This window comes from Anolis carolinensis, chromosome 4 (assembly GCF_035594765.1).
Source record: "Anolis carolinensis isolate JA03-04 chromosome 4, rAnoCar3.1.pri, whole genome shotgun sequence".
In the NCBI taxonomy this organism is placed as follows: domain Eukaryota; kingdom Metazoa; phylum Chordata; class Lepidosauria; order Squamata; family Dactyloidae; genus Anolis; species Anolis carolinensis.
In genome coordinates, this window is record NC_085844.1 from 52986524 (window position 1) to 52999249 (window position 12726).

Sequence of the window (12726 nt, forward strand, 5' to 3'; positions counted from 1 at the left end):
TTCGTAAATACAGTAATTACAACATAACATTACTGCGTATTGAACTACTTTTTCTGTCAAATTTGTTGTCAAACATGATGTTTTGGTGCTTAATTTGTAAAATCATAACCTAATTTGATGTTTAATAGGCTTTTCCTTAATCCCTCCTTATTATCCAAGATATTCGCTTATCCAAGCTTCTGCCGGCCCGTTTAGCTTGGATAAGTGAGACTCTACTGTATATAGTAAAAGGCGAAAGATTTATATGATCTGAAGAGAAACCAGAGTATATAGGATTTCCAAAGATCTGCAAACATATAAGGGGAAAATTCATACATAAAGTTAATATAGATAGTTAGTTACAGATATATAGATATATAGGGATTGCCAAGGCTTGCAGGGGGAAATGCACAAAAAAATCTAAGAGATTAACAAATATTTCAGGGAAAAATGCTTTTTATAAGATTAATGATATATATTTTTTCTTCTTCCTGACTTGCAAGGGCTTCTCTCCCTCTCGTTTCTCTTTTCAAAACATCCTCTTGGTTAAGAGCGAGAGAGGCTTTGGAAAAGAAAACACACTGATAAGGGAGAGTAAGAGGAGAGAGAAATATATCATATATTGCAAGCAATCACCTCCAGGCTCCGCTGTCCAACTTTGACCCCATTATAAGCTGAGGGAGGTTTTTTCAGGTCAAAAAAGGGCTGAAAAACTTGGTTAATCTTCGAGTACATAAAAACATAACAGGATAAAATGATAAAATGCAGATCATAATTAAAAGCACATATAAAATTAGCTCTATGGAAGAGGTGATGTTTGCACCTCCTAAAGTGCAATAACCAAGTATTGTTCAGATGGAATCGAGAGATATTACATATAGGTATGAAATGGCTTTACAGTGTGTTATGTCTCAGTAAGAAAGCAGTCAGGAGGGGGCAGGTCCCCCCCCCCCCCCAATATTCATTTGCTTCTTCATAGGCTATGGAGCAAATATGAGTTTTAAGATTTTTTTAAATAGGGAAGGGGCTGTTCTCATTCCAGTAGGGAGGGCTTTCCAGAGAGCACAGAGAAGGCCCTCTCTCTCGTACCCACCAGCTGTGCTCAGAACAGGGATGGGATCAAGAGGAGGGCCCCCTCAGATGATCCAGTGGCCGAATGGGATTATATGCACGTTCTCAAATAGTCTGGGTCTGAACCGTTTAGGGCTTTATAGGCAATACCCAGCACTTTGTATTTTGCCCGCAAGCAGCCCAGCAGCCTGGAAGCAGACTGTAATCAATGTTGGACTTATTTTGTGTCAACTTTTTATGTTGCATAAAGAGATGTTAACAACCCAGTGTGATATGACATCGGTCATTTTTATTCTTTGAATATTTAATATTAAATTGTGAGAGCTGTAGTTTTATAAGATCTGTACCCTTTTCTGCCAAAGAGTGCTGATGCCTCACCAAACTAGAACTCTCATAATTCTATAGCAATGAACCATGGCAATTAAAAAGTGGTGTCAAAGTCAGATTTGCTAATCCTATTCATGTGTACATGACAATGCATCCTACTGATCTAAAAACAAGTTACTTTTGTGTAAACATATACACAAAAGAAGATATTTTAGCTCATTCAAGACATATTTCCATGGCATGAATCCGTCATTATACTGAACTAGGGGCTTTGAATCTGTGGTTATTCAACATGTTTGTGGTGTTTGATGAAAGCTGATATTTCATTCCCCCCCCCCCCCCCCGACAGCTCATTTTATTTATTTCTTTACTTCATTTATATCCCATCCTTCTCACCCTAAAGGGGACTCAGAGTGGCCTTACAAAATAGGCAGCAATTTGATGCCATAAACATACATACAATAAAATAATTACATTAAAACCAAAAAAAAAAACATTAAAGGTAAAGGTTTCCCCTGACGTTAAGTCCAGTCATGTCTGACTCTGGGGGTTGGTGCTCATCTCCATTTCTAAGCTGAAGAACCGGCATTGTCCGTAGACACCTCCAAGGTCATGTGGCCGGCATGACCGCATGGAGCGCCATTACCTTCCTGCTGGAGCAGTACCTTAAACAACACAATTTAAAACCAGTCATTAAAATCAGTTTTCAGTTGCTACATATACATACAACATGGTTCTCTTTGCCTATTGAAATAGATGACAGAAATTGTGTTTTGGTATATTTCAGTTCAGATACTGGAAACAGTTTACATTTAATATGGCCTCTATTGAATATGATTGTGTGTTGGATATAACAACTGTCTCTTTCCCTTTCTTTCCTGAACTCATATAACAGAAAAAATTCTATCAAACTGAATAATTAATTGTTGCTGGAAATGTTTCTCAGAATTTCAGCAACTTCATGGTGTTGGTTCCCAAAGCATTATGACTGTGCCCATAACTGTTGAGTGTCAGGACAAGAATATTAAATTGAAATAAAATCTTGTAGAGCCTTTCTTCAATGCTTTTTGTCTTCTGTAGCTTTTAAAAAATTGAAAGTCTTTGTTGCTGGCCATGAAGAACCCTGATGCTTGAGGGAAACTAATTCCCATCTACAAAGTATCTAACAACCCTTGAAAGGAGTCCACTAAGAGGGTTACTTTTCCTTTTGAGGAGAGAATTTCCTAAAGCAGATTGTTGTGCCTTTGGATTACTAGAGCTCACATCTTAGCACAGATCAGTAAGTGAAACCAAAGAGAAAGAACTCTGTCAATCTCCTTTGTCAAAGGGATAGCTTCCAATTGTAGATTACTATGTTTACCGGTGCCCCCCTTTTTTTGGAATCAAAAGATTTGTGAAAAAGAATTTATTTCTCTTTAAGAAAGTTCATCCTGCTTTCAGTAGCAACTCTTTTAATGTCTCTTCAAACAAGCAACCAGAGTATGGCTTCAAATATATTTTCTACACTGTTTTATTATTTGTACCACATAATTTGCTAATTCCATAATTTACGATCTAATTTATTCACTTGATTTCCCCTGACAGAGCTATAGAAGCTTCCCCCCATCCTGAAGTTTTAGTTTTTGACACAAAATTCCTTTGTATTTCATGATTGTTTTTTCAATGGCTCTTAATATTACACTGAAGTTGCTTGCAATTCCTACACTAATAAAACAAAAATGGTATATTCCCTTGGTATTAAAGTGCAATTTGCTTTGAACTTGGTATGTATTGTATTGGGAAAAAGAAAAGTATATGGGATAGGAACCCTAAGAAATGTTGGACATATTTTTTATTTATTTTAATATTGTTATTGTGTGGTTGTAAGTTGGCATGTAACAGTGTATATTGTAAACAATTTTATTTGGTTCCATTGATGGCCCTCAGCAAACAAATAAAGAATGGGAAATTGTGTTTTTCACTGACTAATTATTATCCTTAAAAGGTAAAAGTAAAGGTTTCCCCTGGCATTAAGTCCAGTCATGTCTGACTCTGGGGGTTGGTGCTCATCTCCATTTCTAAGCCGAAGAGCCGGCGTTGTCCATAGACACCGCCAAGGTCATGTGGCCAGCATGACTGCATGGAGCACCATTACCTTCCCGCCAGAGTGGTACCTATTGATCTACTCACATTGGCATGTTTTCGAACTGCTAGGTTGGCAGGAGCTGGAGCTAACAGTGGCTTCTCCCGCCGCTCCCGGGGTTTGAACCTGGGACCTTTCGGTCTCCAGCTCAGTGCTTTAATGCACTTCGCCACCAGGGCTCCTTAATAGATGTAAAAACTTAATAAATGTATCCTTAATAGATGTAAAAACTGCCATGTAGTAAAGACACTATAGTTGATTCCCATTAACTCTAAGACATTTTTATTTATTTATTGAATTTATATCCCACCTTTATCCCAAAATGGGATTCAGTGTGTCTATATTAATAGTAATTTAGGTGAGATAGTACAGTCGCCCCTCCATATCTACAGATTAAACCATCCGTGGCTTGAAAATATTAAAAATGTTCCATTTTATAGAATCAGAGTTGGAAGAGAACACATGGGCCATCAAGTCCAACTCCTTGCCATGCAGGAAAAAGCACAATCAAAGTATCCCTGACAGATGGCCATCCAGCCTCTGTTTAAAAGCCTCCAAAGAAGAAGCTTCTATCACACTCCAAGGCAGTGAGTTCCACTGTTGAACAGCAATTACAACCAGGAATTTCTTCTTAATATTCAGGTGGAATCTTGTTTATATAAAGGATGCCTGTTACCATGTCATTGTATATAATGGGACATGAGAACCCATGAATGTTAGTATCCATGGAGGATCCTGGAAAAAAAATCCCAGTGGATACCAAGGGGCCCAGTGTAATTGTAAGAAAAATGTACCTCTGGGGTGAAATTATTCTGATGGAGACTTAATAACTGCTGCATCTTTGAGATTTTTAAAGTGGCAACCTGGGAATACAATCGTTCTATCTATCTCAATAGTAACATTTACATACAACTCCCTAAACCCACTCAAAGTCCCAGGTTGGGGACAGGGGAATTGTCTAGAAATCAGTTACAAAAAACAGAAGCATATACTAAGAGCAACCCACTGATCACATCCAGGACTGCAGGGTCTTGTTATGATCATTCCTTCAGAGTTCAACCACACACAAGGCTCCAGTATTCTGGAATCAGGGATCTTGGTGGTGGAGGAGGAGATGAAGTCTGCCAATGTAGAGAATGATCTCCCTTTCTCTGTCACAACACCACTACTGACGGTGGGAGAATGCTGCTGCAGTTTCTGAACTACCAAAGATAAAATGGTAGAAGAAGCCACTATAGCATTATCAGGCCCTGCAAAACTAAATTGACTTTCCATGTGGAGCAGTATTATTCACAGTATTGTAATACCAATCACACCACAATGTGTGCTATGTATGGTTCACATCTACATTCAAGGCCTATTTCTGACTAATCTTCAGCTAGAAATAACAAACTAGCTGCATAGCACATCACTAGTTTCAGGGATTCCTCTTCTTCAGAAGAGGAAGGGGAGCAGAAAAGTTTCTTGAATCTGAGGGTGAGTTGGAGTCTGAGGAGGAGACTTTGCTAGTACCCTCATTCCAGGAGAGGCGAAAGGAAACAGAGCAGAGACGTCGCTCAGCTAGATTAGCTGCCAGAAATGCAGCTGAGTAATTAGGAACTGCCCTAGCAGCTGTGTGGGGACCCAGGGCTATAAAAGCAGAAGCAGGTGCAGCCAGCTCTTGTTGGTAACAAACTGACTCTAATGCCTTCACTCTCTGTCTGCTTGCTCCAAGTCTGTATCTGGATTTATGCCTGTTTCTTGGTCTGAAGTAAGACTTCCTGGCTTTCTTTTGCATTGTTTCACTGAGTGTACTGTCCTCTCTGTTTTGCTGAAGTAAAGCAGTTTTCATTTAATTACCACAGTGTCTTAAGGCTGTTCTTGAAAGACAAAACAGGACAACTAGTAACATAGAGTAGACTACTTGGTGTTTTATATAAATCTAGAACAAATAAATCTAATTTATCTCTGTTTCAGATAGGTTTTGGCCTTACTGCTCTCAGTAGAAATGTAGGTGCTCTGTTCATTAGCAGGCTAAAAACAGAGAGGCTATATTTATATATATAGACACACATTTACAATTCATGTACAAGTTTTAAATAGATCAACTCTGCATTCTCAAAGACAGACAGACATCAATAGGCAAGCATAACCAGGGTAAGCATAATCATCATAATTGACGTAAGTTCAAATAGAATACAGTTCTGATTAAAGAAGAAGTAAATACATCAGGCTCAGAATGTCAACATTTTTCAAATTAATATGCCCTACACTGCCTCTGAAAGACCAATAAAAGGCCATTGTTCTTATTTCCCTAATTTTAAATGGGATCTCTTATGGGAACTGCAAGAGGCAGAGAAGGATGGTGGTAATTTGAGAAGACACATTTATGGAGATATGCCAGTTCTAAGCTATGAAAGATACTAACTAACACTGGGAATTGCATCCAATAACTCACCCACAGCTGGCTGTATTTATATCAATTAATTAATTAATACCCTGCTTTTCTCTCTGAGGGAACTCAAGGTGGTTAACAACCACACAGTTTGATCAATTTTAACAAAGTGAATACAAAATATATATATAAAAAACCAAATGGCACTGTTTGTGTAAGGTTAAAATGCAGTTAAAATATAATAAATACTATTAAAATGCATTTTAAAACACTCCCCAAATCCCATCCACAACCTCGACAGCAGTGTGTCATTTATCTTTCTCCTAATGTTTGCTGTCAGAGAAAAGTCTTGCTGAGTCCTGGTCTAAGGAGGAGGGACCTTTTGGTGGGGCCTTGTGCTCCTGAATTAGAGCCCACCACTTCTGTAATGCCCCAGGGAGAAACGCTGAGTCCAGGACGACCCCAAACTGTGGACCTGTATCTTCAGGGAAAAGTGTAACCTCATCTAGCACAAGTGGAAAGAGACATAGTTTATAATAACAGCCTTGAGAAGCTTCTGTTCCATCTAGAAGAGACTGTTATTATTCTGCTCCAGTTCTGTGTGCATTGGCCAAGCATATGGCCATTATGCATATTTTAATAAACTGTACATATCTCATATTTGTGTGCATTTTAGTTCTGTGTCACAAACTGCTTTGGGTCCCATATTAGGAGAAAGATAATATGAAAGAAAAGGAAGGAAGGAAGGCAGGCAGGCAGGCAGGCAGGCAAAAGAGAGAAGAAGGCAGGACATGGATGGACAGATGAGCAGATGGAAAGAAGGAAGGAATATGAAAGAAAAGAAAGGAAGGAAGGAAGGAAGGATGGAAGGAAGGAAGGAAGGAAGGAAGACAGGAAGACACACAATGAGACATAATGAGATATATAACCCATTGTCTAAACTTACCATATGTTTGTGCATATTTTAGAAAAATGTACATTCTTTTAAATATATTTTTAAACCATGTGTTTTATGGATTAGAAAATCAGATAGATAGCTAGTAGGCTTGCTCAAATAATTCGTTTTCCCCGTTACCCGTTATTAATTCGTTACTTTCGTTAGTTTTGAAGCAATATACGGCCTTGATTGTCCACACGTCTGGATATCGCGGTTTCGAACCGCGAGAGGCCGTTTTTTGTTATGTCGTCGTTTTTTTCGTTAGGAAAAAAAGCTTTTGCAAATCACCCAAACTCCCACCATTCAGGCCCTTTCCTTTTGCCCCTCAGCAAAAGGGGCGTCACGGGCTCAGCCAGTGGGAGGGGGCGAGGGGGAAGGAGGCCGAGGAGGAGGAGGAAGACGGAGGGGGGAAATGGCCGCCGCCACTGCTGCCTCGCCTCAGCTCAGGCCTGGTGTCTCTCTCTGAGGCGGGAAGGCGGCGGATGGAGCCGGGAATGGAGAGACCGAGAGAGACAGAGACACGCAGAGATGGAGGCTGGCGCGGGGCTCTGCGGTGAGGAGGAAGAGGCCCGGGATGTGAGGGGGTGTGGGCCAGGCCCGTCCTCGGCTGCTCCCGGGGAGGGAGGGAGGGAGGACTACGACTCCCAGGGGCCCAGATTCGCACCCTCCCTCCCCCCAATACAGGTCTCCATACGACGCCACATTAACTTGAATGGATACTGTGGTTGTGTTGTCGAAAGCTTTCATGGCCGGGATGTATGTGGTATGTATTCCGGGCTCTATGGCCATGTGCCAGAAGCATTCTCTCCTGACGTTTCACCCACATCTGTGGCAGACATACTCAGAGGTTTTGACGTCTGTGCGAAGCTAGGCAAGTGGGGTTTATATATCTGTGGAAGGTCCAGGGTGGGAGAAAGAACTCTTGTCTGTGGGAGGCAAGTGTGAATGTTGCAATTTGTCACCTTGATTAGCATTGAATAGCCTTGCAGCTTCAAAGCCTGGCTGCTTCCTACCTGGGGGAATCCTTTGTTGGGAGGTATTAGCTGGCCCTGATTGTTTCCTGTCTGGAATTCCCATTTTCTGGGTGTTGTTCTTTTACTGTCCTGATTTTAGCTTTTCTGTAGCTAAAAATGCATATAAAATTGATTCTATAGGGAGGATAAATGATTGGATTTCAACTCCTACAGCTTAGCTTTCTCTGCCAATAATGGTACCATACCAAACTAAACCTCCCAAGATTCTGTAGCAGTGAGCCATCTTGGATATTGTAAGGGATTTATTATTATTATTATTATTATTATTAGACCTTGCTCCCAGGAAGGTGCCTTCGCTGTGGCTCCCAACTTATCTATCTACCTTTCCACATATTCTCCACATTGTGTGTATGTGTATGTATATTATATATACATGAGCCCCGATGGCGAAGTGTGTTAAAGCACTGAGCTGCTGAACTTGCAGACCGAAAGGTCCCAGGTTCAAATCCCGGGAGCAGAGTGAGTGCCCGCTGTTAGCTCCAGCTTCTGCCAACCTAGCAGCTTGAAAACATGCCAATGTGAGTAGATCAATAGGTACCGCTCTGGCGGGAAGGTAATGGCACTCCATGTAGTCATGCCGGCCACATGACCTTGGAGGTGTCTATGGACAACACTGGCTCTTGGGCTTAGAAATGGAGATGAGCACCAACCCCCAGAGTCAGACATGACTGAACTTAACGTCAAGGGATACCTTTACCTATACACACACACACACACACACACACACACACACACACATATGCAGGGACTATATATATATATATATATATATATATATATATATATACACACACACACATACATCACACACACACCAATTTAACAAAGTTTCAGCCACAAAAACAAAGTTTCTGAAGTAGAACAATGACTTTCACAGTAAAGACAACCCAATTTAACAGGAAATAAGACTTTCAAACCAGGAACAGAGTTCTGCAATTATTAAAAAATGGTTTATTATAAAAGCTATGAAAATTCGCCAAAAATCAGAGGATAAGGGAAACGTTCCAAATTTTGGTGAGCTATCAGTGTTAAATGTGTTCTACCACTGTACCAAGTTTGAAGAAGATTACTCAAAAAATGAGGGCGGGAGAGTCCTGTAAAATCTCCCCTCGTGCTGTTTTTTTTGGCCACTGCGCATGCGCGTCCACCATTAACGAATTAATTTAGAAAATAACGAATTTTCGTTAATTTTGAATTTTTTTGGGGGGGGGCAAAATTCGGAAATGACATCAGAAACGAAACGCTGGCGCCCCCTGCTTTTGAAACGAGTTTAGAATCAATTTTTTCATGGATCGCTCAAGCCTAATAGCTAGCTAGTGGCATACATTTGATATTGGTCTGCTGCCAGTTCTAATAGGTAATGGTTGAAAAAAGTTGGGGGAAAGACATGCCTTGACTATAGAAATTTGTCACCTGTCCAGAGAATTCAATTTCAGTTCATTTTCAGTAAGTGCTAAGAGAAAACTTTATAATCCCCTTTAAGGGGTGATGACAAAAAACATAAAATGGTGCACCTATCTCTATTTTGTATTTTAATGTTTGATCATACATCAGCACAAATTACTAGATTTAATCAAATCTTATAAAGGGGAAAACAGCAAAAACAGCTCACTTCAGCTTAAAGCACCACTGAAAAATACAACCTCTCTATGCTGACAATTACTATTGCAGCTGCCAGTATATGACTGCAGCTACCAGTATGTGTCTATCTTTGGCATGCTATACCTAGATTATCCATTTCCTCCATAATTTGTAAAATCATTGAGCTCTATGATGCAGACCAGCAGCAATTTATATTTATGGATTCTGTTTCCAATTCCTCCATGGGGACCTTTGGAAAAGATTACAACATATCACTCCAAACCAGACACAAGAGGATGGAGGGAGAAATTATTTGATAAAAATATAGACATCACAACTTAGTGTTAGCTATTCAGAGATAAAAAGAACATTCAATCATCTGTTTTGCATTGTTAATCTAATCCTTATGCAAAATGTTGTGTATTTTATTTTTAAAGGATAGTTTCCCTTTAATAATATATCAGCAAAATTCCAAAAAGCCATAACTCAAGGAAGAAAGCTTTCCTTAAAATTATTTCCTCCCTCCCTATTACATTAAAGGTTTTCCCCTTCTTCCCATTACTCAAACTAGCAAGCTTCCCAGAGGGATAATTAAAATTCTTTTTAACCTCTTGTGTAAAATAGGCAAAAGGAAATCAGGCAAAATGGCTTAACCGATTTTCTAAAGCATTTAATAGGGTGTGGGCTGCAGTTTAGAAACACATGCTTTACATTTCACAGTCTTTGGTTCAGGCTCCAACATCTGTAACTGAAATGGCACTCAAGGGCTGCGTCTCTCACATCCCTACCTCTGGGTCCTTTAAAATTCAGCCAGAAATTCTCCCACAAGATGTTTCAGGCTGCTCCTGGAAGGACCTCAAGTGTTGCACTGACTTCAGTGGATCCTACTTCCAAATATGGTTCAGTTAACAAATTAGATGTGGTGTTGGGCATAGCTTCTTTAACAGAAAAACTGATAGCAGAAGCAAATATGATATGAATACAGATAGCAAAACAACAACAACAACAAACCACTTTCAATGTGTTCCGCAAATGTTTTGTTCCTTTATGAAACGAAACAACCATATGAAATGAAACAACCAGGTCAAGGTAGCAAGGTACAACAACAGCAAGAAAACATTTCCAGACCTCTAGAGACCATTTGAAAGCTTTTTCCAACATGCATCCAAGGACAACCTTTTATTTTACAAGCTTCCACTTTTCTTATGTTTTTCAGTTTGATGGCTGAATGCATAGATCTATGTTTTCTAAAATATTAGGAATAGCTTATGAGACATGTTTATTTGTTATCTCCCACTCTTATTTGTTATTCACACTTAAGGACATTTATGGAGGCTGTTGCTGTTTACATTGCCTATGTCAGGCAAGCACAAATAGCTGAAATAGGGTTAGCTAGGATAGAATCCCATTCTTTCCTACTTCAGAACTTATTACCTTGAATATTACAGACATCTGCTTTGACATAAACCTAAACATTTATATTCCTCCAGCCTTCCATCAATATCTTTCCAATGCTGCTGGTAATGAAAAATATCCTTCCAACTAAACAGAGGATGAAAAGGCAAAGTGATAATTGGTCAATAATTAAAAAAACAAACAAAACTGTCCCTGCTGTTGCTCAACATTGTTATTCCACAATTTAGAGAAGTCTACATCCAGGACCAAATTACACTTAGCATTAAACACATTTTAGTTTTCTGATGAGTTCACTTCCTATGTCTTGCATTCATTTTACATGACTTGGGAGGTAAATGGGCCAAACTGCTATTTTTGTCCCTGGTATAACTTAGCTGTGATTCTGTAGTGGAAACTAAATGAAGACATTTAATATGGTTTAGAGAATTAGCATCATTATAGGCTTTCCACAAAGTACATAAGATTATGAGTTCGAGGTAAACCATGCATAAGGGGCTTTGTGGCTTTGATAAATAATTCTGCTACCTCTTCTTGTTTGTGAGCTTTGTCATTCATTAACACATTTAAGAATGGGCCCTTCTGCAATTACCAGGTTTAGCAGAAACATTTCTTACAAAATGTAGAAACAGAGGTCAGCTCTAATAATGAACTTATCCTGGCTCAGGAGAGTTTCTAAAATACTAATTAAGGTGTTATAATTAGCTATATTACTAGCAATATTAGATTAATTCATAGTTGCTGGGCATTCTCTTCCTTTTACTCTCCCTTTCCTTTCTGGATATTAATTTTATAACAATAACAGAGCTTAAACTAATGGTTTTAATGGCTTGTTATTGGGTACTTTTCTTTAACCTTTGGCTCTTCTCTTTTTTCCCTGTTGTACCACCACTTGAGATTGATCTGGAGGGAAAGATAGGAGGCATAACTGCTTCCAGGAAGAGACTATTTAGTTCATCATCATGAACCAAGAACAGTATTTTTTTCTTAATACTATCTCTAAATGCTAATGAAAAAGGGAGAGGGGAAAGTGAGGAGCTATGAGAAAAGTTTTTATTGTTGATGTTTTTAGGCAACTTATGACAAAACGTTCTCAAATATGTTATTTCAAGCAACATCAACTTTTTAAACCAAGCCACTCCTGGGGCACATCCACACTGGCCACAATGTGAAAGGGTACTAGATCAGCTCTGTGACCTTGATGTGTGTTAACCAAATAAGTTCATTATTAGACCTCTAATTCCATCCCAGAATTTGGATTATCCCCTGACTTTGGGCTCATGTAAACAGTTGGATTGGTAACACAGTATGGTACATTATCCTTTCCCATTCTCTGTGTTGTGTGGCTGGGGCAATGGAGTGATTGAGGAAGGGAGGAGGAAAGGAGGGGAGAATTTCTCCTCTTCTAACTCATTTGCTACTCCATTACCCCAACCAATGCTACTCCAGGTGATGGCCAGCCAACATGGCCCATGTCACACCCTGAGACCACCAGGGCATAGAGAATGGGAAGAGATAGTAAGGGTTGCCATCCATTAGTGCTAAACCTTGTTCAGCACCACTGGGTGGTCAGGACTCCTTCCCACTACCACAGTGGCTAGGGGTGTGGTGGCTTTGAAAACCATCTCAGGACCAATCCAACACAGGACACATCAGATTGGTCCTGAGATAATGGGTCAGTGTAGACACAGCCCCAGTTTGCACTCAGTGCTGCAAGTTGGACCAACTAGCTTGGTAAGGTATACACTTCATTCTCTGCATTTTTGCTGATTCTCTATCTTCCTTTCTGACAGCAACTGCAACTCCTTCACTTTGACAAAAGAGAGGAAAGCAGAAAAGGTAGTGCTGTATCTTTTAAAAGTATTTTTAAATAATTCTAACAAACACA